General features: G+C 35.3%; 1 protein-coding gene across 7 annotated transcripts in view; it reads left to right on the forward strand.

Annotated features, from left to right (window-relative positions):
• TAOK3 (TAO kinase 3) overlaps positions 1–23,076 on the forward strand; it is a 189,704-nt gene that overhangs the window by 8,904 nt on the left and 157,724 nt on the right. For 2 of the 7 annotated variants that reach the window (XM_040251613.1, XM_040251615.1), the window contains exon 1: positions 2,194–2,345. The exons of the other annotated variants lie outside the window; for them this stretch is intronic. The gene's annotated coding sequence lies outside the window, so the exon portion shown is untranslated. Of the gene's footprint in view, positions 1–2,193; positions 2,346–23,076 lie in introns of those variants that run through there. 7 annotated transcript variants of the gene reach the window in all.

The following is a 23,076-nucleotide window of genomic DNA, read 5'->3' on the forward strand; positions in this document are numbered from 1 at the left end:
AGTACAGCTCTGATTTTGTCACTTCTGTGTTCAAAACTTTTAATACCCCATGGCCTACTAAATTCAGTACAGATTTATCAACCTGTTTAGTGTTCCTATGGCCCCATAATCCATCTATATCTCTATCTGTATATATCTATATCTATCTCCTGTGCCCCAGAACAGCCTGCTTACAGCCAAGCACTTACTGATTCCACCTTCATGCCTTTGTTCCTGCTGTTTCTTTTCCCTGGAATGCCTTTTCTGTTCCTCATATTTCAGAGTTCAGTTTGTGGGATCTTAGTTTTCCCAAGCAGAGAACAAACTCAGGTCCCCAGCAGTCAAAGCGCTGAGTCCTAACCACTGGGACTACCAGGGAATTCCCACAGATCTAATTTTAATGCCATCTTTCCTGAGGCCTTCTCTGATCATCTTCTTGCTACTCTCTCCTCTAAATTCCTTAAGTGCTTACTTTGTACATTTTCTTATTTTTATCCTTATCTTTCATATTGCATTCTTCTCTATACTGGAGAGGACACCATTCTGACACACCAGATATTTTATTTATGTTTTTGTTTGTCTTATATCCCTCCACTAGAATTTAGACTCCATGAAAGCAGAGATTTTCTTGTTCATTGCTTTCTCCCAACTCATGAAACAGTGCCTACCTAGCATATAGTGGTAGTGTAGCCACTAAGTTGTGTCTGACCCTTATAACCCCAAGAACTGCCTGCCAGGTTCCTTTGTCCATGGGATTTCCCAGGCACGAATACTGGAGTGAGTTGATCTTTCTTTCTCCAGGGCATCTTCCTGACCCAGGGATTAAACCCCTGTCTCCTGCATTGCAGGAATATTCTTTAGTGACTGAGGCACCAGGGAAACATGTAGTAGTTGCTCAATAAAGATTTATTGACTCACTAAATGCATGAATTTGGCTCTAGGAATTTCTCCCATTTGTTGCCTAAAAAGAAGGTTTTGTTATTTGAAACATAAAAAATAAAATCCTAAGGAAATGAAGCATAGCTGGGAAGAGTAGAGTTTATCCATATATTTTATTCTCTGGGCTTTACATTTTTTTGAGCAGCCCTGAATTTATTGTACTTTTGTTTTACTGAATACAAATAAAAGCCATTCCTACCATGACATCATGCATCCAAGATGATTGTGTCCCAGTCTGGCTACAATCTAAGAAAACAACATTCCTTGTAATAAAACCTAATGGAAGCTTCTAACATGGCCCTTAGGCAGTAAAGACTTACAAGACCAAAATGATAACAAAATTCAGTACAGGGGCATTATCCCATTAAGAGTACTTCATTTATTTTTCTTAGCTGCTGATATTAACCCTGAAAATTGGTCAAATCAAGCTCCTGATGTTAATTTGGGGTTATCAGTTTTCTGCATGTACAAGTAATTGGGTTTGAAATGTGTTTTAAGCCTGAATTAAAAGAACTTAGTCACTGGTGACTCATGGTGAGAAGTTTTTCCTTTTCCCTGCTGGAACATACGCCATTGCCGCCAACCTGGCCTTTTTGAAACACTGCAAACATAAAGAATCTTGTTTTTCTGTACTAGGTTCTAGAAAAGTTCTTTAAGGTTTAAGGTGGCATGGCCTTAATTACAGTGCATTTTAGCTTTGTATAATAAGCACTACAATTGACTCTCCAAATTTCCATACAGATTTCTTTTGTCTCTGCCTTTAGAGAAGTTTTCTCATTATATATGAAATAGTCAAAAGTCTACCAGCCAGTGTATGAATGACCACAGGGATTTTGTTTTGTTCACTACTATATTCCTAGTGCCTAAATAGAGCTTTCCACAGAGAAAGCAATTAATATGTATTTGTTGAGTAAAGTCACAAATATTCTTTAATAACAGTGCGTCTTAGAAAAATCATGAACGTCTACTAAAATAAATTTTCTCCAGCCGTTTTGAATTAGGTAATCATCAATTCACAATCAATCTAGTTTGGGAGGCTCTTGGTATTAGCCCAGGGTAGTTCTGCCCCAGTAGTTCCCAGCATTGATTGTGCCAACCTGAAATCTCCTTTAGCGGTTCACTTACCAAAGGAAGGGTAAATCGGCAACACCCATAGGCACTTGCACCTGTGGGAACCAATGGGCGTCGTAACAGGAAATACTTGAGCTTGCAATACAGATAGTCATGAGCAGCGCCCAGGTCACGCTGCTTTTATCTGCAGTTCCTTATTCGGATTGTACAGGGTTTCGTGGAGTTGGGTTTTTTCGCTTGTTTGTATATGTATGTATATTTTATATATATATATATAAATTTAAAAGAAAACAACTTTAAATTTGAAAATTGAACTGTGAATGCTGACTGGCATCATCTTCATTATCAAGGAATTGGTGAGTTGTCTTTTCCTTTCTTTTCCTTCTAACGTTTCTTTTCCTTCTAATGTTATGTACCCTGAAACATCACTCCGACGCACAGAGGGGATTAGACAGAGGGTGTGTAAATGTACAATAACTAAAACTTAAGCTGATATTACCAACAATAACAACCAGTTCTGATATTTACATGATACCATAACGGTAAGCATTGGTAGGATTTCATAGATTTTACCTTAAGGTTCGTTTAGCTTGAGCTGGTTTTCCTCTGTTGTGGGGACAGGAGAAAAAGAATCAGGAAAAGTTTTCAGAAAATTCTTTCCAAAATGTCGAAATGTAAAGCTATATAAAATGCTGTTGACGTTAACTGTCTGACCAGGAAGTACTCTCTTAAAGCCTCATTTATAAAACTGTGTCTATAATAACTTCCTTTCTCGGATTGAAGGTGCTGATAGCATGATCTTGTTCTTACAACTTAAGTGGAATTCAGTTTTATCTTTCCTAAGTGAATAAGAGGCTGCCTTTTAAAGAAAGCCGTCTCTGGGGCAATCTTATTGACTGCTGTAGCTAAGTAAAGAATTTTTAAAGTCTTTAGGATGTCGAATGGGGAATGTAGGACATGCATTTGAGAAGATCTACTTAGAGTAAGCTTGGTGTTTTGTTTTAAATGTAATGTTTTATTATAGATATAGTTTGCGTCTAAACATAGCTAATAAACACTGTTGAGTTTCATGTGAATATTTATGGCCTTAACTCGAAAGTCCAGCGGAGAGTAATCAACCTAAAAATTCACTGGATTCATATGCTCTATTTATTTTAATTTGTAGTTTGATATTCTACAAATAACTATTAGTGGGGATTATTTTCAAAGTTTTTTATTTTTTCCTTTCTCTTGGATAAGTAAGGTAAATACTAAGCTGCAAATAAAACATCAAAATCTTGTCAGAAGAGTTTTTTAAACACAAATTTTAAATATACTGAAGGCCACTTTTATTAAATGGATGCAGTTTTTGGTAATGAATGATATTATTACTCTAAGACAACAGTTCAAAATTAGGTTACTTAAAACGGCACACTTGTTTATCCTGGAGAGCTTAAAAAATAACAAGCCACTTCCCATTTTTCTTCTTTCACAGAAAGGGATAAAAGAAGAGAAAGCAGAGCAGTTTTTTTTTTTTTAATGTAATATCACATTTAGAGACAGAAAAGTCAGAAGATTTGATCACATTTACTTTGTTTTGTAATTTTTTTTTCTTTAGTAGTAAGGGTAGTTTACTTATTAAAGTATAAAAATAAAATATCTTAGGCATGAGGTAATAATTTATGGGACTACTCCAGTCCAAGAGGTGAAATTAGATGAAGTAGGCAAGTGGATACTTTTTTAATATCTCATACTTTGTAGTAATTCATAATATTTTATAAACCAGGAAAGCTACCTTAACAGTTTTTCCCAAATTTACTAGACTCTTGGAACATGGTTTAAATAAAATGTGTATAACCCTGACTTCTAAACTCCTGGTATTTTATGTAAAGTCTTTATCTGTAAAGTCTTATGATGGTACATAGGATTGTTGTTGCTGTTCTGTCGCTAATTCGTTTCCAACTCTTTGTGACCCTGTCGACTGAAGGCATGCCATGCTTCCCTGTCCTTCACTGTCTCCCAGAGTTTGCTCACATCCATGTCTGTTGATTCAGTGATGCCATCCAACCATCTCATCCTCTGCTGCCCTCTTCTCTTTTTGCCTATAGTCTTTCCCAGCATCAGGGTCTTTTCCAATGAGTCAGATGCATAGGATACATTTTCATTCAAGAAGCATTGCAGTGGATATTACTGATTTGGGGACACTATTCTTTCTAACATATAAAAAGGAAATCAAAACCTTCAAATAATCTTTGAAATATGATCATATTGCATTTTTTTCTTCATATTTATGAATGTTAAAAACCTAAAAGAGCAAATTAGGTAAATTTCAGTATTTACTGATAAGGAGGACTTTTGTGATTGTCTGAGCATTCTTCTAGCAGTCCAAAAGTATCCCCGTCGGAGGCTGGATGGAGGTGGGGCAGAGGAAGTTGCTGGGGCTTCACAGTAGTGACCGATTATGGCAGATTGTATGGCTGCTTGCCCAGACACCACTCATTGGAGGGAAAAGTGGTAGTTACTAATTGCATCCTACTAATTTGTACATGTTTATTTAACCAGTTATAACTGCTTGCTGGTTTCACACACAGGTGACAAGTTTTAAACTTCTGAATTACTTGACATGTGCTTAATCTTCTTGAGTTTACCACAGTCATATCTGTTATCTTCAGTCGGCAGAGATCACACTGACTCTTTTGTGAAAGACCATGTGTTAGCAGAAAAAAAAAAAGAGAGGGGTGAGGGGAAACAGAACTTGAAACTTTAACTGCTTTAGCCTCTAGTGAAGAGTATTGCAGAGTTAAGACATAAAGTTTTAGACAATCTATATAAAATTGTATTTAGACAATTTATATAAAAACTATTAAAAATAATCATCTCCTGTGAAGGAGTTTGCAGTTAGTTGTTCTAGTTCAGCCTGAAATTGAGATTCTTAGTGTTGCAACATAAAAGGAAGCTTTGTGGAGGAAATATGACATCTCTGCCCAGATGCATAAGGAGGAGAGTTATTTTTAAAAATGTTTGCTTATGAATATATATATTGTACTGAGAAGTAGCTTTAAAAAGCTAGTTTCTATTTCAGGGTCATTGGTAGGAGTTACATAGGTTGCTCAGGTCACTGGAATTCTATTAAGAAAATATTTTTTTAAAGCATTTTGATGTCACCAATCAGCCTAATTTGTCTTGACCTGGCCTATCTAAGTAACATTTTTTTTAATGTGAATCAAATTAAGATGTTGAGATCCTGTTAATACCATGAAATAGTTGTGTAATATGTGTCCTCCTACAAGAGGAGACAGTTCACTCGCATTTCATAGCAGTGTCTCACTGTCCTCCAGGAATAGTATAAGGAAAGGTTAGAGATGAGTCCAGAAATCTCTCCATTTGTATCTTTGATGCTCCTCCCAAACCCTTTGACTCTGTGAATAGCACGCCACCCTTCCTTATCTCTCACTTTTGGTTTCACTCACATATATGTAGGATTGGCAGTGTATTCTAACGATTCACAAGAGCATGTCAGATGAACACGTCTGCCCCTTACCAGGTCACTAGATTTGTGACCTTGTATAATTCCCTGAACTCCCAAAGCCTCAGTTTCTTCACTGGTGAAATGGGCATAATCATAGTACCTCCCTTGCAAGATTGCTATGAGGATTAAATGAGGTGTATATTAAAGCACAAGTTTGGTTACACATTGTAAAGGAAGAGTTCAGTGAATGATAGCAGATAGGGTTATTTTTGCTGTTTGGGAACGTTATGAGTGTTACGCATAGCTCTACCAGAAAATGATCTTGAGAGGAGGTATGAAACAGTGCATGCACCTGTGTACAGATAGCAGATCAGTGTTGCAGTAATAGAAGAACCCGAAAAAACTGTGGAGCATGCGAATGAAATCTGTAAATCTTCTTTATGCCATTTCTGTATTTACTACTCTCTAAGGAGAGTCGGACACGACTGAGCGACTGAACTGAACTGAAGGAGAGTGGAAGCAGGGAAGAGTTGACTGTAGACTTAAATATTTAGTTAAAAAAAAAAAAAAGAACCTGCTAAATTTGGCTTTAGTAACGTTTTTCTCCTTGTTTTTCACTTCTGAGAATTTCTTCCTAATTTGATAGCACAACTCAGGAAAGCAACATGGCAAAATGTTGATTTCTTAATTCATTTTCTCACGAGAGTTTGTTGGTTTTTTTTCGGACTGGCTCATTACCAGATTAAAGTCAGGATTATGTTTTGAGATTTTGGAAAAGCTGGGGGGGAAAAAAAAACAGGTTGTGTTTTCTAGGGATGTGTTAAGTTTTTTTGGTTTTTGTTTTAGGTGGAGGGGGACTAGAACCAGGCTGTAAAGAACATACACTTGAATGTAAAGAAGAATTTTTTTCTCTTTTCACCATGTTATTCTCTGGAAGCTTATATCCTGTGACAGGTTAATTAACTTTGTATTGAAAAATGTATTGAAAACAAATGAATTTTTACCTAAACAGATTTTCATGGGGCTGTGTTAGCAAAACAGTTGTGAAATTAGGGAGCACCTTCAGTAAATTTACTAAACAAAACAATGGAACTACTTACAGGGAGAGTACTTGCAAAACCTTTAGGCCTTGTGGAAGTATTTCTAGTGTTTGATATGTCCAGGTTTTAATCTGTGGTCCAACTCCTTTACCTTGTAGCCAGTCCCTCGGTTAGTCTGTGCCTCCTCCTTGTTTTTCTGGTACCCCTCCCAATTTTACAGTCTCAAGGCCCATCACATTGCCACTAAGAAACACTCTGTGTGCACCTATCCCACTCATACCCTTATCACCTCATTCCTGGATTACTACAGTTGCCTTCCTTCACTTCCCTCTTTTTTCCAGCTCATCTTGATTAACCTTCTTTAAATGCTACTGCTTTTAGCACACCTCTCCCCTTACTGGAAAGCTTCATTGGTTCCCTGTTATCCACCACATGAAGTCTAACCTCTTCTGCCTGACTTTTGACGCCCTGTCTAATCTGTCCCTTGCTACTCCTCCATCTTCATTTCCTGTGTTCTTGGCCTGTTCTTTCTGCTGCTGAAGTCAGTCTGTCTCTCGAGCGTTGTGCTGATTCAAGTGTTGAGCCTCTGTTACTATTTATTTCACTCAAAAAACCCTCCTCCCTTGTTTCTGCCTCGTCAGATTTTACCTTTTCTTCAAGACCTTGTGTAAAATTTACTTCCTGTTTGAAACTTTTCCTATTCAGTTCTTACTGTTTTGCTGCAAACTCCCAGGTGATTTTTTAAAATTGAAGCATAGGTGATTTACAGTGTTGTATTGGTTTCAGGTGTATAGCAAATTGATTCCATCATACAAAGATATATATCTGTTTCTTTAGATTTTTTTTCCCTCAAAGATTATTATAAAATATTAAGTATAGTTCCCTGTGCCATATAGTAGGTCTTTGTTGGTTATTTATATTATAGGTAGTAGTGTGTATATTTTAATCCCAAACTCCTGATCTATCCCTCCCTGTCCCCTTTCCCCTTTGGTAACAGTACATTTGTTTTCTGTGTCTGAGGGTCTATTTCTGTTTTGTGTTTAAGTTCATTGGTATCATTCTTTTCTTTTTTAGGTTCCACATATAAGTGAAACCATATGATATTTGTATTTCCCAGGTGATTTTTAAATTAGCAATGCAGTGAACAAAAATGTGCATAGCATTTTACATTGTCCGTTGTCTTATCTTCACTAATGATGTCAGTATTTTGAGTACAAGGACAATATCTTACAATTAAATCTTTAACAGTTCCTAGCATAATGCTGAGGTACCTAACTACGACTTGAAGGAAAAAAAACAAAGTAGTAAATCTATTTCATCATACCGGTCTAAAGTCAAGTCAGCAATCCTAGTAATATTGAGGGGACTTGAATATTTTTCCAGCTTGGTGCAGATCTGTCACTTCATTTATAGCAATATGCAAGGCAAATGAAGACAGTTTTATAAACTGGTTATAGTGTGGCATATTTGCATTTCTTTATGAGAAACTATGTGTGTGTGTCTATCTGTATGATTTTATTTTCTTAAAATGATATAGCCAGCCATACATGGAGAGTTTTAGTTCTGATATTAACCTTCAGTGTTTTGCAGAATAGGTTAAATATGATCAATACATTTTATATAGCCAAGAAATTTTCTTACACAGCTGTTTAAATGTATTGTAATTAAGTGCCTGCTATGTGTAAGGTTAGGCTCTGTAAAGGTATACTGAAATTAATTGCGTATGATTCCTGCTCTATCAGAATTCTGTTACGGAAGACAAAACTATATATTCAGAATCTGAAACATAAGAATACTTGTTGAATATCTTGCTTTCATTCTCAGTCTCCTGTTGTTTGAAATAGTAAATGCCTTCCTTTGTATTGATGCCAGAGAGCATTTAGGAGCCCCCAAATGAAAACTTTTTGTTTTCCCTTTTATATTTTTCCAATTTTTTTGAGACATAATTGACATATAACAGTGTAGTAGTCTAAAGTATACACTGTAATGATTTGATATATGTATATATTATGAAGTGACTACCATTGTAAATTTAGTTAACATCAATCAAGGGATGTAATGTAACATGATAAATATAATCGACATTGCTATATGTTGCACATGATAGTTTCTAAGAGAGTAAATCCCAAAGAGTTCTCATTATATGCATGCATACACACACACACACATACACACACACATGCACACACTATCACTTTTCAGTTATAATTTTTTTTCCATTGAGAGAGATTTTAAGATTTACTCTTTTAGCAACTTTCAAGTATACAGTATACTGAAATGAGAACTTTCAAAATACAAAATGTTTTATATATGTAAAAGTACAGGTATTTGGAAATGTCTTGTCAATGCTTTGGATTTTGTGTTGATGCTTGGTTGTAAATACAGTCAACAGTAACACTCTTTATTCATTTGTTTATTCAGTAAATATTTACTGAGTATCTATTTGTGTCAGACCTTGTGCTAGTGCTCAGTAGGATTATGTCTTTTCTTTGACTGATGAGCAAAAAGTTAAGCTATTTGGATAATGCAGTATTAGAGTGCTCCATATGATGCTCTTTAACACATAGGAAACATACTGAATCATCCCCTGTCCTGATTACCTGAAATAGTGGGAGCAAAATATCTATTTTTCATTCCTGGTTATGCTTCAGACTTGTTAACTTAGACCAGTTATTTAAACCTATTACTCCACAAAATGGAAATAATAATAACAACTACTGATTATTGATTGCTTTCTAGGTACCAGATAATGCAATATGTGCCTTATATATCAAATATCTCAATGAATCCTATAACTCCTTTACTAAGTAGGTCTCTCTGTCACACACACACACACATGCACACTCACACAGACACATACTTTATAGTACACTGATGGTCAGAGAAGTTAGGTCTTTGCTCAAGGTCAGTGCAAGAATCTGGACTGAAACTCAGTTCTGTGCCTCTGGTCATAACCATCATTTTATGTTACCTTTCACCTTGAAGATTAGAATTAAATAAGTTTGTAACATCCTGTACTACTAGTGCCCACAGGATAACTGCTTCAAGTCCAGGATGCCATTCATATTTGACAATAAAAGCTGGTTAGATAATGTTCCAGTGATAAAAGCTGAAGTTATGGACTATTCAGTATAGCTTACGATTTTAAAAAATCATTTTAAGTATACAAAATGACTATAAGGTTTTTCAGTTTATATGAAAGGCTTTATTTATATGAAAGTTTTTTCAGTTTATATGAAAGGCTTTATAGTTTACATTATTTCATAAGTCTCACAGCTTTGTGAGGCATTAATTATTCTCACTTTATAGATGAGGCTGTTGAGGCTTAGAGATGTTAAGTAATGTCCTTAAGATCACACAGCTAGTTAGTGGCAGAAATAACTTAAACTTAGATTTGCTGACTCAAAGGTTAGACTTTTTTCAATTATACCACAAATACAAATCAAGTTATTCAGGAGACCAAACTCACAACTATTTTTTCTTTTCTTTTTAGTTAAGCTAAAATTCACATAAAATTCATCATTTTGAAGTGTACAATTCAGGATTTTAGTATATTCACGATATTGCGCAACCATCACCACTGTCTAAATTCCAGAACATTTTCATCACCCCAAAAAGAAACCCTGTACCTGTCAGCAGTTACTCTCAATTACCTCCATCCCCTGGCAACCACTAGCTTACCTTCTGTCTCTGTGGGTTTACCAATTCTAGATATTTCATATAAATGGAATCATATAGTATATGGCCTTTTGGGTCTGGCTTCTCCAGCATAACGTTTTCAGGGGTCATCCATGTTGCATATATCAGTACTTATTCCTTTTTATGGCTTAATTCTATTCCATTGTATGGGCATTCCACATTTTGTGTATTCATTCTTCAATTGATGGACATTTGTTTCCACTTTTTGGCTTTATGAATAATGCTGCTGTGAACATTCATGTACAAATTTTTGTGTGAACTTATGTTTTCAATTCTCTTGGGTATAGGCCTAGGAGTAGAGTTGCTTATTTTTGTAAAATAGTTCAAATTAAAGCATTTTAAGTCCTTTATTAAATACCAGCCCCACAAGACACACACACACAACACACACACACACACACACTCACACACCATTGTTTATTTAGCTTATTTGTTTCCCAGGACTTTTCTTCAGAAATAAGGCAGAGGCAAACTTTAGTTCAGATTCTGGAGTAGTCTATCATTCTAAATGAATATAATCTGCACTGCCTACTACATTCAAGACACTATGGAGGACAAATAAGTAAATAAGATTCCTACTGCTGGTCATATTCAATTAATGAAATTAAGAAATGTCCATGTCCTTTCAAATCAAGACAGAATGACTTCAGTGCTACAAAAAGTTGTCAAGTACTTTCTACACATGAAGAATGAAGAGATCATTTCTGTACCAGGGAGATGGGGTAATTTTGAGATAGAATTTGAGCTGAGTTTAAATACTTAGTAACTTCTTCAGCAGGTGTGGTAGGATATAATTAATGTATCTTTTTTTATCCCAGTTCAGACATTGTGAATAAAGTATAGAATACTTAGGGATAGTATTCTGTCCCTCAGATCAAAGGCGTTCGAATCACATACCAAGAGGTTTGAATTTTAAATACTAGATGTTGGAGAGCCATTTAGTGTTTGATTAGAGACTGGTACAATCAGAACCTTTGAAAGACTATCCCACCAAGAGTTCCTAGAATGCCTTAACAGAAGAAAGAGATTGGGAATGAGAACTTGGACTAAGAATGAGGTTCTGGAATTAGGACAGCCTCCAGGGAAAGAAGAAAATCAGTCTGTAAAGAGATTGATTGAGGGCATCCACAGCTTGGGGGAGAGAGCTGAAAGCATGTCAGATAAATAAGAGAAAGTGTAGAGAGGAGAGAAGAGGCCCAGTACAGATGCTGTGTTAAGAGGTAAGAGGAGGACAGTTAAGCAGAGATGGTTGGAAAGAAACCACTGAGCAAAGTGCCATATGTACCAAGAAACAAGAGCCTTGTAGGGAGACACTGCATGAATGTCATGGAAGGATCCACCTGAGAAGGATCCTGTTGGGTTTGGAGATGAGATTAGGAGCTGGTGAGTTTGTTAGCCCCAGGGCGTCTTCCTGTCAGGGTAAGTTCCCTCCTCTCCCCTCAATAAACGATACCTTGAGCATATTGTAGGCCAAAAAGAGTATATGAAAAGGAATGAAAGATTTAAGAAAATGGAGAAAAGTGAATTAATGAAATGAGAAAGTAGTAGGCTACAAAATTATGAGGCCGTTTCTTGGGCATGGATGGGAAGAGATAGTTTAACCTGAAAAAGGAAGCCTGAAGGGTGAAGAGAAATTTTAAATTGAAATGGAGAAAAACTGAGGAAACAAGTGTACATTGAATGGCCTCAGTGTAGAATTTTTAGTATTAATGCTTATTAGTAGGAGTTATTTTTGGGGGGCTCCAAAATCACTGCAGATGGTGATTGCAGCCATGAAATTAAAAGACACTTACTCCTTGGAAGAAAGATTATGACCAACCTAGATAGCATATTCAAAAGCAGAGACATTACTTTGCCAACAAAGGTCCATCTAGTCAAGGCTATGGTTTTTCCAGTGGTCATGTATGGATGCGAGAGTTGGACTATGAAGAAAGCTGAGCGCTGAAGAATTGATGGCTTTTGAACTGTGGTGTTGGAGAAGACTCTTGAGAGTCTCTTGGACTGCAAGGAGATCCAACCAGTCCATCCTAAAGGAGATCAGTCCTGAATATTCATTGGAAGGACTGATGTTGAAGCTGAAACTGCAGTACTTTGACCACCTCATGCGAAGAGTTGACTCATTGGAAAAGACTCTGGTGCTGGGAGGGATTGAGGGCAGGAGAAGAAGGGGACGACAGAGGATGAGATGACTAGATGGCATCACCGACTCGATGGGCATGAGTTTGGGTGAGCTCTAGGAGTTGGAGATGGACGGGGAGGCCTGGCGTGTTGCCGTTCATGGGGTGGCAAAGAGTTGGACACGACTGAGCGACTGAACTGAACTGAAAATTAGAAAATACCTTGAATTATTATATAGAAAGATTGGGTTCTGAATTTCTATCCTATATAAATGTTTTTTGAGCATAGCTTTGCCTGTGTATTGAGCATGCCTTTGCCTGTGATTTTAAATAGATTTTTGTTCCTGAAGCATAGTTACATGATGTAATAGAATATATAGACTACCAGTTAGGCCTGTGGAGTCCATTTTTCTGATAATTATTCAAACTGTATATTTTAAGCACTAGTAATAGTTGGAACCCAAATAAGGTATTTTGTTTAAAGGTTATCATAATCCTTGGTTTGAATTCTTTTTATATAAATGTTTTATTTTCTCTGAAAGATACCTAAAACCAATATTATTGTTATATTCCATAGACTAGAAATTTGTTACTTCCATTCTGTAGTGTAGCAGGTACTGTGGGACCATTTTAATCTGCATAATTATTTATTAATATTTAGTTAAATATAAATGTTTCTTTGAATATTTAATAAATAATGATTTAGTAAAGTAATGATTATTACATAACTAAATTTAGTGAATTTAGTTAAATAATAATGATAAATTTATATCACTCTGAAATTATAAATTCCCTGTAATGTTATAATATCAGTTCCTTATTACTCCTGAATTTCAGAGTTCCCAGCAAGAAGACTTGCTGGTAAATGTGTGAATATGGAAACTAGGATCTCTTTTATTCTCAACTTTTTCTCCTTTCCACACAACATGATGGGAAATTTTTGACCCAGTATAGCTTTTCTTATATAAGTTTTAACAGCTAAGTTATATATGCTTTTAATTTTAATAAATAGAAAACACAGATAAGTAATTAGAAGAAAATAAGTTATCTTCTATACCCAAATATTTTTTACATATAACCTCTCAGACTTTTTTCAGTTATTTAAAAATAGTAATTTGGAGGATTTTACTGTATGTATTGTTTTAAGGCTGGTTTAAAAAAACAAAGGCTTTAACAGTGTATCTCTATACCATATTAATAAATACTCATCTCTCTGTGTCTAAATATAGTTCTTCTACCTCATTTTCAAACCATCCTTATTAGATGGCTATTCATGGTAGGTTATTTCTTTTTAGTTTTTATTCTTCAAATTGTTCTGGATAGTTCCTCAGTAATTCTATCTCCAGTACAACTCTAGGTTTTTTTCCAATCATAGGAAATTTTATAGCAGATAGATAAGAAATTACTTTTCAAAATATGATTTACTTTTTTTTTTTTTTTTCGGATAGGAAGAGTGAATAGCATTATCATACTATATGTCTCAACCAAGCCTACTGTTGTTTAAGAATGTTTCCCATTTTCTCCGTCTAGAAACATGAGCTAGTAGTGTTCTGACAGTTCTACCAGCCAACAAGGGCTTCAAGGGATACATACTTATCTCCCTAAACACATGGCTCTTTCCTTGGCCTTCATCTGTTCCAGAGGAACTCTAGCTCCCCTTCTTCCCTTAAACTGTCACCAGCCTTCCTTCCTGTCATAGTTCCTCCTATTCTGGATGTTTTGTTCAAGTTTTACATTTAAACCTCTTGGTTATGGTCCTTTAGGAGTATCATTAAGAGAGGAGATAATCTGGATTTATTCAAAAGAACCAATTACTATAGTCCTTTGATTAATGATTATATCTTGTCCATTATTGTAAAGGCTATATTTCAGCCTCCTCAATTTAATCTTTTCTCTTTGTATTATTTTAAATTTTTTTCATGATCTGACCCTTTTAAAAAACAGATGTCTTCATTCTCATCTTAAAATTTTACTTCAAGTTTATATCACGATAGTAAATCTGAATACAATTTAGAAGCTCCTTCCAAAAAGTAGATATGATTCAGTAGGCCTGGTTGCTTTTTTTTTTTAAATTAATAATTAATTTATTTGGCTGCTTTTGGTCTTAGTTGCAGCATGTAGGATCTAGCTTGCTGACCAGGGATCAAACCCAGGCACCTTGCATTGGGAGTGTGGAGTCTTAGCCACTGGACCACTAGGAAAGTCCTTGGTTTTTAACATTGTATTTAATGACTAGGTGTTTGAGTAGACTAAACTTACAAAATTTAAGTGATGTTCAAGCCAGTTTTAGAAAAGGCAGAGGAACCAGAGATCAAATTGCCAACATCTGCTGGATCATCGAAAAAGCAGGAGAGTTCCAGAAAAACATCTATTTCTGCTTTATTGACTATGACAAAGCCTTTGACTGTGTGAATCACAATAAACTGTGGAAAATTCTGAAAGAGATGGGAATACCAGACCACCTGACCTGCCTCGTGAGAAATCTGTATGCAGGTCAGGAAGCAGCAGTTAGAACTGGACATGGAACAACAGACTTGTTCCAAATAGGAAAAGGAGTACATCAAGGCTGTATATGGTCACCTTGCTTATTTAACTTATATGCAGAGTACATCATGAGAAACGCTGGGCTGGAGGAAGCACAAGCTGGAATCAAGATTGCCAGGAGAAACATCAATAACCTCAGATATGCAGATGATACCACCCTTATGGCAGAAAGTGAAGAGGACCTAAAAAGCCTCTTGATGAAAGTAAAAGAGGAGAGTGAAAAAGTTGGCTGAAAGCTCAACATTCAGAAAATGAAGATCATGGCATCCAGTCCCATCACTTCATGGCAAATGGATGGGGAAACAGTGGAAACAGTGTCAGACTGTATTTTTGGGGGCTCCAAAATCACTGCAGATGGTGACTGCAGCCATGAAATTAAAAGACGCTTGCTCCTTGGAAGGAAAGTTATGACCAACCTAGATAGCATATTCAAAAGCAGAGACATTACTTTGCCAACAAAGGTCTATCTAGTCAAGGCTATGGTTTTTGCAGTGGTCATGTATGGATTTAAGGGTTGGACTGTGAAGAAAGCTGAGCACCGAAGAATTGATGCTTTTGAAATGTGGTGTTGGAGAAGACTCTTGAGAGTCCCTTGGACTGCAAGGAGATCCAACCAGTCCATCCTAAAGGAGATCAGTCCTAGGTGTTCTTTGGAAGGACTGATGTTGAAGCTGAAACTCCAATACTTTGGCCACCTATGTGAAGGGTTGACTCATTGGAAAAGACCCTGATGCTGGGAAGGATTGGGGGCAGGAGGAGAAGGGGACAACAGAGGATGAGATGGCTGGATGACATCACCAACTCGATGGTCATGAGTTTGGGTGAGCTCCAGGAGTTGGTAATGGTCAGGGAGGCCTGGCGTGCAGCGATTCATGGGGTCGCAAAGAGTCGGACACGACTGAGTGACTGAACTGAGCTCAAAACTGGATTTGTTCTTCTTAGAACAAATTGAATTCTAACTATCCCTGACAAGGTGAAGTGGTGCATGGGTATTAACAGCAGGAGAAAGTTAAGTAGAGGACATATGATTCATTGAATTAAAAACTGAAGTATAAATACAGCATGGGGCTCCAGACTAAAAAGGCATGACAGAAAGAGAACCAGTGTTACGTATGGGACAGTAAATTATTGTTATCATCATAAAGGCCATAAAAGTATCCATAATATTATTAAGATGTTATTAACTGATCATGACTTATTTTACAGTTAAGAAGGAGCCTTATTAATAAATTTATTTTTGACTAAGCTTTCTCCATCATTTCCAATATGCATTAGGAGAATAGGAAAAGAGAAGAGAGAGGGGAGGAAAAGAGGGGGAAAGACGTATGCAAGTGACAAAAACAAAACAAACAGGACTGTGGGATCTTTCATGTTATTGAACATATTGAAAAGTGATAGTGCTGATAGCACATTTCTTAGATATTTCCATCACTGTCAAAATGTGAATAGGTATTGTTGATGTGAACACTGCTTCTCCCTTGTGAGGCAGGTAAGATGGATGGTTAGGTTAGAATGTGGTATTCTATCTGTTCTGTATATTAACAGAGATTTACACCTGTACTTTTATATAATAACTGAACAGTTCGACTCTATAATTGCCTTACGGCAATCTAGTGAATTATATTTGCTTTTATACCTTCATTTACTTTGTTTTAAAAGAATAAAGAACTTGAATTTTTGTATTTTGCTAAGTCAGAAAGAAAATTTTGAAATGTACACAGGATAAAGTGCAACTAGTACATGAGAGACTCTGGGAGAAAATGAGTGACATCAATATAAACAATAAAAATAAACAGGATTAGAAGTCAGTTCATTGTCAACATTCTAAATTTTCAGGCTTTTCTTTTTATGTTGTAGAACTTGGAACAATTTAAATCCTGGGAATTTTTACAAGATTCTCTTTTAAAAGAAAACATTAAATCTCAAATTTTTCCATCTCCAAATTACTTTAAGCACTTCTTTTAAAACCAAATGTATTAATGGTTTAATTTGGTATCATTCTGGCACTTGGTATTTTATAGTTTGCTAATGCACCTAATGCAGTCCCCTACACATATCAAACACTCACTAACTGCTGTTAATTATTTTACTGGGCATTCTAAGCCCCAGGCTTAATGTAAAGTGTCAGATATAGGAGTGCACAGAAACTCCTGAATTTCCATAACAAACTTTTGCTTTTAATTTACTCCATAGTGACTCTCTAGAATTTACTAATAGGATATTGGAAGAGACCATAGTGTACTTTTTTTAAACCTAGGAATTACGATTAAAATTTGATATGCAAACTTCAGATGACCTAGTAATTTCTAATTACAGTATCACATAAACATCAAGTATTTTATGTTACATTTTAAATTTATTGGTAGTATTCAAGTTTATAACTTTTGTTTTAATATCATCTAATTAAAGAGTCTATAGCATTTAATTTGTTAATTTCTGTAAGCTTCTGTGAAATAAAAGATACTAATCTTTATTATTTCAAATCTCGAGCTAAATGTGTTTCTTACTCTTATAACAAGATCTTTTCAACATGGAGAAAATAGTAACTTTAACCTACCTTTATAAAAGGATAAAATCCAAAGTCATTTCATGTTGTGCTAATAAAACTTTTACTGATTATGTTTACATAGCACTGTCTGTCAACAAATTAAAACATAGTCTGTAGTTGTCAGCAGATTATTTCTCACGCTAGCTTTCTCACTGGAAACACAGTATTATAATAATCTTGAAGCTGCCTACTGTCTGAGATGAGGAAGCCACAATCCCTCTAAACTCTGAAATCCTATGATTTCAAGTTAATTTCAAATGAAGAAGGAAGTATTTGGCCAAAGTAAAACAGGGAAAATGTTAAAACACACAAGTGAAAGATTACAAAAGAGTTTTCTTAGCATGATTTAGTGGATTCCCTTATTAAAAATCTTATTAAGATCATTATTATAGGCAGTTTTATACTTAAAACTGACCAAAAAAGGAAGTGTTTTTAAAACAGGCAAAAATGAAATCAAACCTCCCCCCACCACCACTTTTTTTAAAGTTTTTGTAGCACCTATATCAACATTATCCTTCTAGGGTGACTTAATCTGGTTATTCACTCATGAGATTTAATTATTTAAATTCATTAAAATTTCTAAGTTCCATTTCTAAAGCATATTGAATTATTGACATTAAAATTTTGACAGATCAGTTAACCACAATATGTGGACCTAAACTTTGTCTCATATAGAAGACAGTAGAGCAGAAAAAAAAAAATTATGAGGCAATCTGGGAACTTCAAAAATTTGGCCTTGATGACGTTGAAGTTGATTGTTAAATTTTAGTTATACTGATGGTATAGTTACTATGTTTTTAAAAGTAGTTCTTTTAGAGAATCAGTTTGAACTGTTTAGGGATGATATGGTATATCTAGGTTATGTTTCAAAATAATGCAGAGTGGACAGTGAGTTGATAACTTAAAGCTGGGCCCCAGGTGGTTCATTATATCATTCTGTCAACTTTTCATTATATGTGACTTTTTCTATAATTAAAAAATAAATAACTGTTAATACTCATCTGTGAGGCTTTATATATAAAACCATTTAAAAAGTCTTTATTCCTTGTAAAATGAAAGAAAAGTATTACCTACAATAAATTGCACACCTCACTATTCTCTTCTCTTCCCATAATCCGTATTCCTCTCTTTGCTGTTAGAAAAGAACTGTTAAAATTGTCACACAGTGGAAAAAGAAACCAAGGGGTATAAAGTCATCTCATTCTACCCGAAGGAATTGTATTTAACCCCTTTGCTCTTCCCTTTCCAACCTGGCAAAAAGTTTTCTTTTTTGCAGGGCGATGAGGGTGGGGTGGTTCAGCCATGTTATCATCACATTAGAAAGATGCCATTCAGTTGTATTGACGTTTTATCATAAACAAGTACTACATGTATATACACACAGAAACGTGTGGAAAGTACTTATAGTTATTCTCTTTAATAAAGATTTATAATTAAGTCTCTCCAAAGATCAATACTTTATTTACTGAAGCTATAACTTGCTGTTAAAATAGTCATTTTTGAGGCAAAATATTAATAACATGCAAAATTTTGTTAAATATAAAAATAATTTATTATTTCAAATTTTTTAAAATTGGTAAGGAAATTTCAAAATAGAAACTAAAACAGCATGCTTCTATTGGAAGAATCTGCAGAAAAGACCAATTCAATAAATGTCTTTACTTCACAGCCTTGTGATGATTAATTACATAGATTTAAAGATAACAACGTTATAACCCATTCAGGTCAGCAATTACAAACACTTCCATGAATGCAGGACTTTGGCGAATTGAGTTTTCTTGGAAATTGGTAATGAAGAATTGAGAATTTTCATTCATTTCAAGCACTTGTCTTGGTTTCTCATCTTCTCTCTCTCTCCTTCTCCCTCCTGTACATCTCCCTCACTGCCATCAGAGTTAACTTTCTTAAAGATAAATCTGATCATCATTTACAGGCTTCAAAAACTAGTATCACCACATTGCTCATATGAAAGCACTGTTTGCCTTAGTGTCAAATCCACAATTCTAGCTTCACCCACTGCCTTCCTCGGTAGAGAACTGTAAACTCAAGTACAACAAAGTCTGCTGGCCCCAGGAAATCCTGTGCTTTTCTTATACCACTGAGCTTTTGAATGCCCCATTCCCTCTGCTTGGAATGGTTTTTCTCCTCTTCTGCATCTCATCTTATAAAACTGTGCTAAAAGATCACATCTTTGAAGTTTTCCCCCAGACCCCCCAGACAATGCTAGTTATTCCCTCCTCTGCTTTTGTAAGCACTTTTCAGCATATCACTATTGCTCATACTGATTTGATGGTGTTTTCCACCTTTTCTGTTGTTTTATTCATTTAATCATTCTTTCATCAGGAGAATAGTTATTATATTGTTTTGACTGTTTTGACACTGGAGATAGAGTGGTAATTAAAACAGTCTCTGCCCTCTGCTAGTAGAGACACATGTTTTTAAAAAAAGTTACAACGAAAATATTTATATAATTTCAATTGTGACATCAGTGAAGGTGGGGTCTCAATACCTCTATAGATTTCTCACTCTTCTTTCCCCCTACTTCCAGGCCATTGGCACTTAAGCTAATGCCTCACATATATGAGCAACTCAATAAATGTTTTAGAAAGTCAGCAATGAATATATAACTATACATGAACTACATGGAACTTTTAAATTAAGCTTCATTTTGAGATTTTATAGATTCACAGATTTGTAAGAAATAATACAGAGATACTTCATATACCCTTTTACTTAGTTTTCCCTAATGATAGCATCTTGAAAAGACCATAGTACAATAGCACAACTAAGATATTGATATTATTCAGATGTCTCCCAGTTTTATTGCCCCTCCTCTCTGTGAGAGAGTGTTTGTATGTGTGTATTTAGACCTATGCAATTACTCACATGTGTGGGCTGCATATCTATCACCACAGTTGAGATGAAAAATAATTTCATCACCACACCTGCTCACATCCCCTTCTACCCAGTCTCTATCCTTAACCTGTGGCAACCACTAATCTACTCTACATTTCTATAATTTTGTCATTTCAAGAAAGTTGTAAAATAGGATCATACAGTGTATAACTTTTGGGGGTTAGCCTTTTTTTTCTTTAAACTCATAATCTGGGGATTTTTCCAAGATATTTCATGTATCAATAGTTCATTCCTTTTTATTGCTAAGTAGTATCCCATGGTATGGATATACTACAACTTCTTTAATTATTTATCCATTGAAGAACATCTGAGTTGTTTTCCAGTTTATGGCTATTACAAATAATGGCTGCTATGAACATTTGTGTATAGGTTTTTATGTGAACATAAATTTCCATTACTCTGGGATAAGTGCCCAGAAATATAATTGCTGGGTCATGTGGTAATTGCGTGTTTAGTGTTATAAGAAAGTGCCACACTGTTTCCCAGAGAGCTGTGCCATTTTATATATAGCAGAGCAGTATAGCAGAGGTCCAGTTTCTCCATATCCATACCAGCCTTTGGTTATGTCACTATTTTTTATTTTAGCCATGTTGATGCTACTGCTACTGCTAAGTCGCTTCAATGGTGTCCAACTCTGTGTGACCCCATAGACAGCAGCCCACCAGGCTCCCCCATTCCTGGGATTCTCCAGGCAAGAGTACTGGAGTGGGTTGCCATTTCCTCCTCCAATGCATGAAAGTAAAAAGTGAAAGTGAAGTTGCTCAGTCATGCCCGGCTCTTAGCGACCCCATGGACTGCAGCCCACCAGGCTCCTCCGTCCAAGGGATTTTCCAGGCAAGAGTACTGGAGTGGGGTGCCATTGCCTTCTCAGCCATGTTGATAGGTTTGTAGTAATAGCTCATTGTGGTTTTCATTTCCTAATGGCTAATGAGGTTGAACATCTTTTCATGTACTTATTTGCTGTTTGTATATCTTCTTCAGTAAAATTACTATTTGTCTTTCCCTATTTTCTAATGAGGTTTTTTTTTTTGGGTCGCGGGAGCTTATTTTTGTTTTTTTTTTACTGTTGAGTTTTGAGAGTTCTTGATATTTTTGACCTACTAGTCAGGTATGTGGTTTGCAAATATTTCTTCTCAGTCTATATCTTGTCTTTTCATACTTCTAAGAGATTTGAAGAGCAGAGGTTTTAAGTTTTGATTTACTACAGTTTATCAATTCTTCCTTTTATGGATCATGCTTTTGGTGTCAAGTCTAAGAACTCTTTGCTTTTGACTAGATCCTATTAGATTTTCCCTGGTGCTTTTTTCATAAACATTTTATAGTTTTATGTTTACATTTAAATTCATAATCTATTTGAGTTAATTTTTGTATCAGGTATGAGGTTTAGGTCAAGGTTTATTTTTAGCCTATGGATCTTCAGTTTCTCTGGCACCATTTGTTGAAAGGGTGTCCTTCCTCCATTGAACTACTTTGGCACTTTGTCAAAAATCAGTTGGATCTATTTGTGAGTCTGTTTTCTAGGTGTTCCATTCTGCTCAGTTGATCTTTGTGTCTCTCTCTCCACCAGTACCAAACTACCTTGGTTATTGTAGGTATATTCTAAGCAATATTGGGTGATTGCTGATATTTATTCTTTTTCAAGATTGTTTAGCTATTCTAGCTCTTTTGCATTTCCATATAAATTTATGAGTTTTACTATATCTGCAAAAAACCTTGCTGAAATTTTGTATTAAAACTATTAATCAGCATGGAGAAAATTGGCAACTTTTTGTTGAGTTTTGTGATTCTTGAACATGGTATATCTCTTTATTTACTTAAATCTGTGATTTTTTTCATCAGCAGTTTGTAATTATCAGCATGCAGATTATATGTTCTTTTAATTTATACCTAAGTGTTTAATATTCTGTGGAGTGATTATAAATGATACTGTTTTTAATGTTAGTATCTGCATGCATGTTTATTGTTAGTATGAAAAAATGATATTGATTTTTATGGGCTTCTCTCATATCTTTGTGACCTTGCTCAACTCACTTATTAGTTCTAGTTTTTAATAGATTCCTTGCGATTTTCTATGTAGATGATTATATCTCTGCAAGTAGGGACCATTTTATTTCTCAATCTTTATGTGTTTTTCTTGCCTGATTGTCCTGGCTGGAAATCTTCAGTACAGTGCTGAATTGAAGTGACAAGAGAGGACATCCTTGTCTTGTTCCTGACCTTATAGAAAAACCATCATCCTTCACCATTAAGTATGATATTTGCTTTCATTTGTTTGTTTTTTGGTCAATGCTCTTTATCAAGTTGAAGTAGTTCACTGTGCCTAACTTGCTAAGAATTTTCATCATGAATGAGTGTTGGATTATGTTAGTTTTTTCCTGCATCAATTGATATGACTTTTCTTCTTTAGCCTGTTGATAAGGTAACATTCAAATACAGAACCACCCTTGCATGCTTAAATAAATCTTTCTTGGTTATGGTGTATAATTGTTTTTATACATTGTTAGACTCAATTTGCTAATATTTTGTTGAGAATTTTTATGTATTACTTTTTTTTTAATTTACTGATCCTTTTTCGAAGAATCAGCTTTAAATAGCTTTACATTCCATTGATTTTGCTTATACCCCCCACCTTTTCAATTCCATAGATTTCTGCTCTTATTTTACTATATCCTCCCTTCTTCTTACTTTGGGTTTATGTTGCTAATCATTTTCTAGATTCTTAAGTTCTTTAGAAACTTGGATTATTGATTTGAGACCTTTCCTTTTTCCTAATAT

The sequence above is a fragment of the Oryx dammah genome, unplaced genomic scaffold (genome assembly GCF_014754425.2).
Source record: "Oryx dammah isolate SB20612 unplaced genomic scaffold, SCBI_Odam_1.1 HiC_scaffold_12, whole genome shotgun sequence".
In the NCBI taxonomy this organism is placed as follows: Eukaryota; Metazoa; Chordata; class Mammalia; order Artiodactyla; family Bovidae; genus Oryx; species Oryx dammah.